This window comes from Montipora foliosa, chromosome 13, assembly GCF_036669935.1.
Source record: "Montipora foliosa isolate CH-2021 chromosome 13, ASM3666993v2, whole genome shotgun sequence".
In the NCBI taxonomy this organism is placed as follows: Eukaryota; Metazoa; Cnidaria; class Anthozoa; order Scleractinia; family Acroporidae; genus Montipora; species Montipora foliosa.
This window is the reverse complement of record NC_090881.1, coordinates 29,082,823-29,095,322: the sequence shown is the minus strand read 5'-3', so window position 1 is coordinate 29,095,322 and position 12,500 is coordinate 29,082,823. Positions and strand designations below refer to the sequence as shown.

The 12,500-nt window shown below is 39.5% G+C and overlaps 1 protein-coding gene across 4 annotated transcripts in view; it reads right to left on the bottom strand.

Annotated features, from left to right (window-relative positions):
* LOC137982837 (putative tyrosinase-like protein tyr-3) overlaps positions 1 to 12,500 on the bottom strand; it is a 50,165-nt gene that overhangs the window by 14,025 nt on the left and 23,640 nt on the right. Inside the window, exon 1 of one of the 4 annotated variants that reach the window (XM_068829996.1) lies at positions 313 to 541. The exons of 2 other annotated variants lie outside the window; for them this stretch is intronic. The gene's annotated coding sequence lies outside the window, so the exon portion shown is untranslated. One more of the 4 variants, XM_068829994.1, reaches the window with a different exon arrangement.

The window sequence follows — 12,500 nt, the reverse complement described above, 5'->3', positions numbered from 1 at the left end:
CCATTCGAAAAAAGTTTCCTTAGCATATGACCTATACGTGTCGAAAATTTCACAAAGATCGATCAAATCTCGAATTGAGAATTTTTTCCGTAACGCAAGCTGGTAATCTGATGCGTAAAATCAATAGTACGGAGCCGTTGCTAAGCAGCAATAATTCAATTTTCACATCTGTCGTCACAGACGAGTCCAAACATTCTTTTATTGCCAAAATATCGGTCCCAAAGGATAGAAAATGACTTTCTACATCGAAATATATCGAAATATAAGCAAACAAGAAGTTTTAGAAGGAAAAAAAGCGGGATTATCTCTGACCTTTTAGTCGTTTTCTCGACGTTTCCTCGCTTTTATATGGCCTCGAAAGGATAAAGACGGCTTCGCTTATCCCTGGAAATACTTTCAGTGTCCTTTTCTGGCTAAATTAGACCTTTAAAACCTTTTCCAAGCGAATTTTTTTACAGTGGCCCATAATTGTCACGGCAAAAAGAAGTTGCTCACGGCGAAAAGAAGTTGCTCACGGAGAAAAGAAATCGGTCACAGCAAATTGAAAAACCTGGGCCACGTGCACGGTCAAAAGAAAAATGCGAGAGGTTGGGTCGAGTTTCGCAGATTGCAGCATGGGATCACAAAATGTGGAACGCCATCTTTAGTGTGAGCAATTTCTTTTCGCCGTGAGCAATTTCTTTTTTGTCGTGACCAAGTCCTTTTCGCCGTGAGCAATTTCTTTTCGCCGTGAGCGTTTTCTTTTTTTCGCCGTGACCGATTTCTTTTCCCCGTGACCGATTTTCTTTTTTGCCGTGAGCAATTTCTTTTTGCCGTGAGCAATTTCTTTTCGCCTTGAGCAATTTCTTTTCGCCGTGACAGTTATGGGCCACCGTAAAGTTTTAGTTTTCGCCGACGGGAAACTACTGGCGGCCGGGCGCGTGCATTCAAAAGATGTGACCGGAAGTGACTGTGACGTAGCTTCTATTGACAGATCCCGTTAAAAAGCGGCTTCTGATTGGCCAATTATCTAGACATTCTTTCTGTGGAGTTTTAAGGCAACCGGATGTAACGCAAATTTTCTATGCCCATTTCCGCTATCGGTACAATTGTACCGATAGATACCGCGCGGTGCTGGGAAAGAGTTTACTTAACATTTGCTATAAGGGCTCAAAATGCTCATCAAGAGATATTACGCAGTTCACAATTGCTTAAAAAATACTGATACACAGTGCGAAATAATGTACAAAAATGGTTCGACAAAGGAATAAACGACTGAAGATACTCAGTGATATGAATTAACATTAACTTAGAAATCAATAGTGGGGAATCCATTTAAGAACCAATCAACCTTTTTTGTCAGAAGTACAATGCCATCTATTCCTGTCCCTAATAAATTGGGCCCTGTTAAGGGGGGGGGGGTGGTGGAGGGGGGGAATTTGTCATCCCTTATCCCCAAAATTTCCGAGACTGTTATCCCTAAAACTGGATCAAAACTATCCGTGGCAGTTATCCCCTATCCCTATGATTATTTAATGAATTATCCCGTGTCCCCAATACCCCTAACAGGGCCTTGTAATATGAGGGGACGCAAAGAACTTTCCACTCAAAGGAGCAAATCTCGGGCGGTACAGCGAAAAGTGTTTTGCATCTTTAGCATTCGCATTCCAAAAAGTGCGGGCAGATTAAAAAAAAAAACTAACAAAACAAAACATCTTTTAGTAAAAGGAAAATTATAATTTAGGGCACTAAAATCCAGTCTCAAGCGAGTATGAAAAACAGACGCCTGAAGGTCACCACATACCGTGCAAAGGAAGCTCGATATTATGACTATTGCGCAAAAAAGCTAACAAGAGTTTCTATTTTCCTTTGTTGTAACAATCTAGTAGATACTTTTGAATCCTTTTCGCCTTAAGGGCGTGGTTAAAGCCTTGTATTTCTAGCATTTTAAGTCCAGCTTCTACATATAGCCATTAATTGTTTCGCTCTCTTACTTTTATCTGGTTTACCATCTCTCACTAAGAAACTTGAAAAGGAGATCCCTTTTTTCTTTAAGGTAAAGTAGCTGCGCATAAGATAACCAGGTAAGGGGATTAAGGACATTCTTGTCTAACACCTCTAGTAAGATTGAAAAATGAATAAATAAGTAAAATAAGGCCGAGGACCAATCGGGCAGTTGTTTTGTATGCAACTGCTTCTGTTGGTATAAAATAACGTAACCTGACCCAGAAAAAGTAATAGTAACGGAGAGTTCTTTCGATAAAGCTCCATTCCAAAGTATTGAAGCCTTTTTCAAAGTCTATAAGAAGCCAACTGCCGGGAATATTCTGGCTTTCGGCGTAAGTTATTAAATCTGAATCTGAAGACACTCATAATACTTGTGACTGAGCTTCATTTACGATTTCTGAGTTTGTCAAAATCTTCTTATCATTTTCGATTTTGAGGTTCCTAATAGTTTTACTGTTAAAATGTCTTTTCGCCAGACTATGAAAACATTTTGTGTTCTTTGCACCTTCATTATACCACCTCACTTTTTTTTATATAGGCGACTGATCTCTTCTAATTGTCGTTTCTTTATTATCAGTTCAGTCTGTATACTCTCTCTAACATTTGTCTGATATGTTACGGTCATCGAGCTTTTTCTCGAGCACTACAATCCCTTCTAAAAGATATTTTTGTTTTAAGACGCAGTTTCTTTGCTGTAGCATATTTTAAAGAAGCTGCCCTAATTTCCATTTTGATAACGTCCCACAACTGAGAATATCGTCCACTTTAATAGCCTTTCGTATCAAGGTAACTTATTCGGTTTCAGTTAAGAAGAGTGTATTTTATTTCCAATAACCTTACAGCGTCACAATTTTAATGCTATGGTGATAACTCAATCGGCGGGTCTAAAACAAAGGTCACATTCCACAGGTCGCTCGTTGCTGGTCATCATGTTGCATTAGGAAAGAACGTAAACAACATTGGGGTTTCATATTAAGAACTCAAAATGAACAAAATCTCGCTTCTTGTAAACCAAGAGTTCCTCTCTATTTGTTCTCTGAGCCAAATTGACCGGTAGAAGCAGAATAATGTGACGAGATCTCACTCCCTCATTTTCAAACTCCATTACTCCGGCCATGCTGGAATAGACATCAGCTAACACCTCTCACGTGACAATTATGCACGTGGCAATTATGGCGGGACATTCCCATGTCGAACTTCAATTCATGTCGTCAGCCTATCGCTATTTCGTTGTGCTGTTCTTTTTTTCACAGTGTTTTGTATTCAGTCCGCATTTTATACCCGGTCCGCAGTCTGCGTTTTATACCCGGTCCGCAGTCCGGGTCCGCAGTCCACGTTTTATACTGACCGTATTTGTCTCATGGTATTAGGAAAGGGATTAAGCGGAATTAGGCGCTGTAAAAAGATGACTTCAGGTTCGGTCTTCGAAAAACACAACAACGTTTTAATTACGTTCTTCCAGCATTCGAGCACATTTTCCTCTCTTCTACCCAAGATTCCAGGCCAGCGTGTGACAAAATAGGCCCGCAAGCGTGCATATTTCCTAACATCCTCCCCCCTGTTGACCAGTAAAGGAAAATACTAAACCTGGTACTTAGACTGGTCAACAATGCTTACAAGCAAGTTATGAGTAACTGGAAAACAAAGCTAGAAAAATGTTCTGTGTTCATTTTTGATTAAACAACTCAGTTAAACAAGTTCTTCAATCCACGCTCTTCTCCTTCTCTCCGACTCAACTGCGGCTGCTCTTCTGGGGTTTCTCCTTGGTTGAATTGACTGTTGATGGACCTCATCAGCATGGTTCACTGCAGAATTTTCGTGCTTGTCCATAGTAACAGGCTCATTTCCACTTCTTATCTCCGAAGGGTACAACAGTTGAATTGGACGTCTCAAAGTAGAGGATCTGCGGTGTGTTAAATTTTTTTTTTTTTTTTTTTTTCTTCTGGGTGTCTTGAAAACAAAGACCCCCTAAGACCCCAAAGACCCCAAAACTTGAAAACGAAGACCCCTCTCCAAACTTTTAATAAATGACATGTGTTAATAATAATTATTAAATAAAACTCCCCGTCTCATCCAGTAAACAAGTGTTCTATTCTCGGATATCGGTTTTCAAGTGCAATTTAACGCGGAATTTCCTCGTCAGGTAGTGACTTTTCCTTGAATCGGATAATTGAATAAAATCTTGGAAAAAAAGAAAAAAAAACAGCAATAATATTGTTTGGTTTTATCCTGAGCGAGTAAGCTCGAACGAAAAATAGCTCAATATAGCGTCAAATAAGACCCCAAAACTTGAAAAGCAAGACCCCTTTTTATATACTTGTACTCTCCTTTTATTTCATTTCACACAAGAGAGTTTTTTTTATATTATACTCTATAGTATACTGTTTTCGAAATGTATATAAGGTACTCTCCTTTTAGGTCTTCCACCCCCCGATGTTATACCTCCCTCTGGTGAGAGCTTAATTCCCTTATTCCTCACAACCGTGGTTTCTTAACCTGATGAAGGTATTTAGCGTGGAATTGCACTTGTGCATGAAGTGATATTGCTGACGTGAGTCGCGAGCAAAAGTTTTAAAAGCCGTTGACGCTATATTGAGCTATTTTTCGTACGAGTTTACGGAGAAATTCTTGTCTTCATTATGTTCTGAATAAAATTTTATACAATGGTAAAGCATTCATCGGTTACCGGTGTTTTGGAGCTTTCTGGAGCCCTAACAACTGACCCCTAAGACCCTTGACCGTGTACGACTGACCTTGCTTCTTATTTGCTAACAAAATGACAGTTTGGACAGTTGCCTTTGAAATGGCTTTCTGGAGCGCGCGCTCAGGATAAAACCAAACAATATTATTGCCAAGGCTGTACTCTAACGGCGCCCGGTCGCCTGAGGCGACCAAAATATATGACAACGCGTGCGCGTTTGGTAACATCTTACATGATCCGATGACCTTCGGGAGTTCGCAAACGACTGACAAGTAAATATGCGAAGGCTATTTAAGGGACTGCACGCGTTATCCAACAACTTTCTAGTATCGAAGTCGGAACTTATGAAATATACGATAGAATGGGTAAGATATAATATTAAGCAAAATGAACAGCGTACCGCATTAAGAAGATTATATTTTTTGGGATGCCACTAGTAGTGTACGAGCTTGAGCACAAGTTCGTACACTACTAGACTAGTAAGTGCAAAAATACAAAAAAGTGAATAATACAAGAAACACCGGCGTGCGAAAGTTAACAAACCCCTTGGCGTTTTATTATACTAAGGTGATAAGACCATAAGAGATAGTAAGGGGGAGCAAAATAGGCAAAGACTTGATACAAGCACTAGAAAAATATAAGATAAAGCTTAAAACTTTAAAATAAACAGCTATTATAACCGATCAAGGCAAGAGTCAAAATTCACCCTCAAAGGATAGTATCAATCTGTAGGTGCCTAATGCTCGACCATGCCAACCAGAATATAAACAAGTCAGGACTCTTTTTCACCTTCAAAGTTTATTAGTGCAAGAGTAAGATAAATCAGTTTTTCCAGAGTGAGTGTCTTTGTTTATATTTAAATGTATAAACAGGAATTTTTAGTTATAGTTCTTGCTTACCTGTTTTCTTAATTGTTTTCCATTTAGTTATGGTTACATTTATGCAAGATCCGGGAGGTCCTTGATTGAGGGGTTCAGCTGGCCCGGGGTTTTCCTCCAAGGGGCAAGTGGACGTACAAGGAGGTTTTCCACCCAGCTGTTGTTCCACAACTCCTCTCTCATTTGCAATTAACTAGTTCAAGGGCAGACTAACATAGACTTAGGTAATTATACGGGCACATAGAACTGTGCTGTTTGTGTATCCAAATTAAGACCATGAATAAAGAGTAGACTTGAAATCAAAATGTATTCCTTGTTGTTGCATTATTGGGATGTACTTTAAAAAGGAGTAATAAAAAGGATGAGAGTATTGCTGGGAAGGATGGCAAACTACTTGCTTGGCGACAGGCAAAAGGATGACTGAAAAATGAAAGTCCCACCTCTATAAACCGTTGTGTACCCTTACATACTCCTATACACACTTGCATACCCTTGTAGCGCGTTGTATACGCCTGTATACCTCTGTATGCCCTTGTACAGTCTTGTATAACTTTATATACCCCTATAGAGCCTTGTCCCAATACACACCTAAACGTCTTTTATGGTTTAATTAACTGCACTAACTCGTTGACTCATTGACTCATTGACTCATAAATACTTAACACTCCGTGCATTTAGTGAGTTATGGTCACTCATAATTGATAATGTTTTTAAAGTAAGGAGTAATAAAAAGGATGAGAGTATTGCTGGGAAGGATGGCAAACTACTTGCTTGGCGACAGGCAAAAGGATGACCATGTCTTTCTAAGCATTTTTTCCGCGTTTATAATAGAAGTACCTTAATATTGATAACAAAATTTGCCGTGTATTTTGTCCAAGCCATTTTCTTTTCCCCTGGGTGGGTGTTTCGGGTGGGAGGGGTGGGTAAGGTGTAATTTTTTTTTAACTGTAGGTTCTGAAACGACGCGGGAGCTCAGTTGATGTTTGTCAGATGGGCTGGTCGCGTACGTTGTGTTCTTAATATAACTTAAAAGGTAGTAAAAAGCTAGTATACATAATAGTGCCTACTGCTAATTTCAATCGGTGCGGGAGTTTTCGGGATGACTAGCATCCCGTGAACTGGTCGCGCGCATTCAGTAAGAACCGAGACTTGTAATGATAGCCGTAAATAAATAGTTGACGATGTCCCTAAAGAGAAGAAGCCATTTAATGCTGAGAAATTAAGATAATACGCGTGACAGACAAGATTTGAAGTGAAATTAGACATAAAAGCAACGGGGAAGAAGCTGAAAAAGTGTATAATCGAAGGAGCCCTAGTATAGAGAAAAAGAAATGTTCATAAGAAGAGAAGGCCATTGAAGAACAAAGACAAAAGAAAAAATCATGAAGAAGGAAACCAATGAAGTAAACTGATCGACAAATAAGAACAACCATGTTACATTCGGTTAGACTCAGAAAACAAGAACAAAGTAGAGCGAGAAAGAGCAAAGAAGAACAAAGAAAAGCGAAGGTAGACAAAGAAGATCCAAAAATGGTTGGCGTGATCGTCTTAACTATTTCACTTTTGATTCAGTCTTTACCTGCTCTCTTTTACATATCTTCTAAGGGGCTCAAGGAGTTTTTTCTGTTATCTTAGCTTTAGCCGTGAGCGTGGTGCGCTCTCACACGCCTAGACCAAAGATACTTATTGCTTTAGGGCCTTCTTTGCAAATCTCAAGAGACAGAGAAGAACGTGGCGAAGAATCTGTAATTAAGAAGATGACGATGAATACCTCGGGAAAAAGTTTCGCCATCACAAAAATAAGGCAGCAGATGACTTGGCTTTCCGGACAAGGGAGAGGCAAAAAAAAAATGGACGAGCAAACTCTAGGAAAATTCCCCAATTTGTCTTTATATCTAATCTTTTTTCATTTTCACGAGGTCTTTTTCCAGGTCATGCTTTGGACTTAGTTCCTTAAGGTTTTCAAACGGAAGTTTGAGAAATTTCTGTTGTGTTGCAGTCGGTTCAATTTTCTTACTTGTGTTCTCACCAGCATCTTCTATACAAGCCTTTTTTCAATAATTAACGTTCTTTCTTGATGACAGACGAAATTTTGAGAATCCACCATTGTAAAGTCTCCTTGTGTTGTCTTTTTTCCTAATCGTCTTAAAGACATTAACTGTACTTCCGGGTCCCCTTAGCTCAGTCACAGAACAAGAAGAAGAGAAAACAAAAGAATTCAAAAGCGAGAAGAACGCAATAAAGAAGATTGGAAAACAAAGGAAAAGTCAACTTGAATAACAAGCAGCAAGTGAACTAAAAGTTACAAACAGGCAGCCCTTAACAAGCCCCCACGACTGAAAAGCTGCGAACTTGCGATTTCAGAAATTAAACTGTTCCCTTCATTTAAGGACAAGTGAGCGCGTCATCAGGAGTATTGGAATGAAGAAAAGTGGAGAACAAAGAAACATATCAAAATAAAGTGTAGCAGAAAAAAGAAACAGAACAAATGTGACAAAATGAGAACAAGATCCTCGAACAGTTTAGAACCATAATACTAGAGATCATTAATTGAAACATTAACTTAATCATTATAACATAAAGTGCGGGAGCTCATGAAACACTTGCTGTTCCATGAGCTGGTCGCATACCGTCAGTTGATTTCTGATTAATTAATAAAAACAGTATATGTAAACGATTTCAGTGATGTAAGTACAATCAAGACAAGAAGAAAGAGAAGAGATGAATTCCAGAAAGGATGAGAATGAAAGCGGAAGACATCGCATGAACTGTTTACGATTATTTCATCTCTGGGAAATAAAAAGAATGGGCGAAATAAAATGCAGATATGATTGCACTTACCAGAAGATTGAGACAAAAATCAAAAGTGTGGAAATCAGAAGAAAGCTGGATTCAAAGCAAGCCAAGTTTAGAGATAAAAGTTTCATCGGCCGGACGCAATCGTCGAAGGATGCCAAGAAATTAAATGACAATTTTAAAATTCGCGAAATACTCACACCGGAAACTCCAGTTCAAGTAAAGAAATTACCTGAGAAGGGCATGAAGTTAGAAGAACATAGTTGACCAGTCCATACCAGTGAGACGAGAGGAAACTGAACTGCGTATACTGCTGCTCTCTTTAAACAAATCCAGGCTATCCTTCCCTTGTATGTTCAATGCATCAGTTGTCACGGAGTTTGGGTTGATGTTGCCTTTCCCCTTGTTGGGGTGCTGCAAATCTGATCCTTTTGAATTCTATGCTCTTCCTCTATAGACTTGCTTAACACTGATTGGTGAGACACCCCGAAGCATCTTCGTTCTCTATTCTTTTTTCTCACTCCTTGAGCCCTCCCAGATTAACCCTTGCCAGCCTGTTATGAGGCTTTTGTACCGCGTTTCATCTCTTAATCTCTTTTTCAGTTGCTGGTATTCATCACTCAGTTGTAGGCATCGAAAAGGAGGCTACTCCTTTTATTTTCTCTGTTTTTCTTTCCTATTTTACCTTTTTGTGCACTCCAGTCCTTATTTCATTTTTCTAGTGCTATGCCCATCGGTGAAAGGAAAGCGTTTAATAAGTAATCTCGACTGATTTATTCGGCAATCTGTTTATGTTTCGTTTCCCCTAACGTCTTATCTTTAATGGTCAAAACGCTTCCCCTGGAAGACTGTCACTCACATACGACCTGCTCCACAGCCCTATTTAAGTTTTTTCTCAACTCCATTTCTATATATCTTTGTCCGTTCTTAAGCGGTAGGTTTTCGTCTTTACAATCTCTTGATGAGCCTTTCCTTTACACCTGATTGCTTGAGCTTTCCTTTCTCCTCTGATTCAATATCTGCCTATTTCTACTCTCTGTTTAACACATGCACACATGCAATCCAATTCTGATAAAGAAGCATTGCTCATGATCTCTCTTGGAACACAATGATTCTCAATGATCCTATTTCCACACTTACTGTCATGACACGGTCACTCTGTCATCATCCTCATTATTGTCTTTCTATTTCACTGAGAAATTATCACCTTCAACAAGCTTATCATAAAAATGATGTTGATGATTATGTTTATTATCATCATCATCATCATCATCATCCTTACAAACACCATCATAACGATTTTGTCACTTACAGGTAAGCGGATGGTCATAAACTACCTAATTAAATTTCATGACAATCGGTACATGCAGACACTACACTGATTATACGTCCGTTATGTTCGTTTACTTTTTCCTCCATGATTCGCGATTCGGTTGCCGTGATTCATCGGGATGTTTAAGTCCACACACATTCATTATTTCGCTGCACTTTCCGACGTTACCGTCGTGTGTGCATTGGAAGCCTTTTATTGCAGGTATTGATCCCTTGAAAAGGAACTAATAAATTGTCATCTTCATCATTATCGTCTACCTGTCAAATACAATGAGAAATCGTCACCGTCATCGTCATGATCGTTACAAACACCATTATCACGATTTTGTCAGTTACAGGTAAGCGGATGGTCATAAACTACCTAATTCAATTTCATCACAATCGATACATGTGGGACGCTACACTGATCATACGTTCGTTCGTTCGTAATGTTCGTTTATTTTTCCGCCATGATTCGCGATTTGGTTTGATGTCTTCAGTCCGCAAACTTCCATTATTTCACCACACATTCGTCACCGTGGCATCTGCATCGGAGACATTTTGTTGTAAGTTTCGATCCCTTGAAAAGGAAATAATAAATCTGGCGTCTATCTGTCTATTACAATGAAAAATCATCATTGTCATGATCTTTACAAACACCTTTAAAACGATTTTTTCAGTTACAGGTAAGCGGATGGTCATAAACTACCTAATTCAATTTCATCACAATCGATACATGTGGACACTACACTGATTATACGTTCGTTCGTCATGTTCGTTTATTTTTCCCCCAAGATTCGCGATTCGGTTGGATGCTGAAGTCCGCACACGCACACATCCATTCTTTCGCCACACATTCGTCACCGTGGCATCTGCATCGGAGTTTTGTCGTAAGTTTCGATTCCTTGAAAAGGAACTAATAAATTGTCATCTTCATCATTATCGTCTATCTGTCTACTACAATGAGAAATCATCATCATTACCCCGTTGAAATGGATGGATCGTCCTTAACTACCAAATCGAAAGCATCACAGTCGATACTTGCAGATAAACATAATTTTCTAAGTTTTGGGAGCCTTTGATCGTAAGTTCGATGTGATTCGAAAACGTCAATCAGCTCACTGCCTCACAATTATCAGACTCTCCCGCGCAATATTCAGGTGGATTTTGTCCTCTCATGTTCCTTTATTTTTCGGTCATGATTCGTATTTGCCCCCTGGGCATCCCATAATGTCTTTCGAAACAATAGAAATCAAAATGGCCGCCGTATCGGTAAAAAGGTGTATTCACCTGGATACCCGAGAAAACATATCTATTACTTCGCTACACATTCGTCAATTTCGTCTGCAGAGGCATTTTATCGTACGTTTTGATTTCTTGAAAAGAAACCAATAAATTGTCATCTTCATCATTATCGTCTGTCTGTCCACTACAATGAGAAATCATCATTACGTCATTGAAATGGATGGATCGTCGTTAACTACCTAATCCAAAGTCTGAACTCTTCATCAACATTTAAACCACGAATGAGACGGTTCTCTGTAATGGCTGGATTTTGTCCTCTGATTGTTGTCTTCGTTTACTTTTTTCACTGATTCCCAATTCGATCACGCGCGCGGATTCATCTGGATGTCTATGTATTTTGCCACATGTTCTTCATCATGGTATATGGGTTATAACTATTTCGGAGGCATTTTGATTGTAGGTATCCATTCTGGTAGCTCTGGTGGGTTTGTCGATATGTTTGCCTCAAATTCCAGGGTTAATCCTGCATTTAATTCACGCAGTGATGCCTTCTGAGAACGGTATTTTGCTATAAGATAACGTCTCATTTGAACTGAGTTTTGTATGATCCAGGATGCGCTGTAAGTGTAACTGCACTCTCTTTTGCCTTCTCTTTTTAGTCAAGATATCGTTACAAAGGAATTCGCCTAATCCGAGTGAGGAGTGCGGATTAAGATGTGCATGCGTCCTAATTCCGAATGGAATTAAATGGAGAGTTACAACTGTAAGCAAGACTGCTCCATTTTCCCTTCGTCGGTGGTTTGGTTACATTCCTCTTTGTGCCGGCAACACTTAAAAATCACCTCAAAAGCGACAATGTTTACTTTGTGGTGTGGAGCAACATCTACACTTGGGGAGCCACTTCTATCTTCTTCAATTTTATCTTCTCCTTCCCTTCACATCTTACGTTTTACCTTCATGAAGTCGCGAGTGAAACTGAAACTTTTCTGCTGGCATTTTACTTTGAATTTCTTGGTCTTCCTTCTTTGTAACGGATGTCCCAATTCTTTTCTCTAAACGTAGATTTTGGGACCAAATGCCTGGCTCAATTGCTTTTCTCTCTGCAAGAGCCGTATCTTTCCCGGCCCCCCCCCCCCCCCCTCCCCACCCTTTCCTCATTGTATATGCACGTATCGGTTTTGTTCGTTTGTGTCCGTGTTGTGTGTATCGTGTGGAGTGTGTGTGAGTGAGTGAGTGAGTGAGTGAGAGAGAGCGCCCGCGCGTGCGCGCCACGCCTGCATAATGACTTATAGATTCTGTTATATTGCCAATGATATTTCATTTATGCTACTCTTGATCTTTTGGAGCTTTTGAGAGATTGTTGCAGGTGATTATTCAAAGGAAAGAGGTCTTGGCTGTGAAAAATTCTGCTTGCGTACGAGAAAAAAATGAGGTAAGCGAATCCCTTGTTTTAACCAAAGTCAAAGTAAAGTCATTAAAACTTGTTTCGCAAGTCAGCGCTACTGGAAAATCCAAGACCACCAAACGAGAAATAATTAACTTAACTAGTCAGTGTCCACTGGTTTAGTAAGACACAGACATTT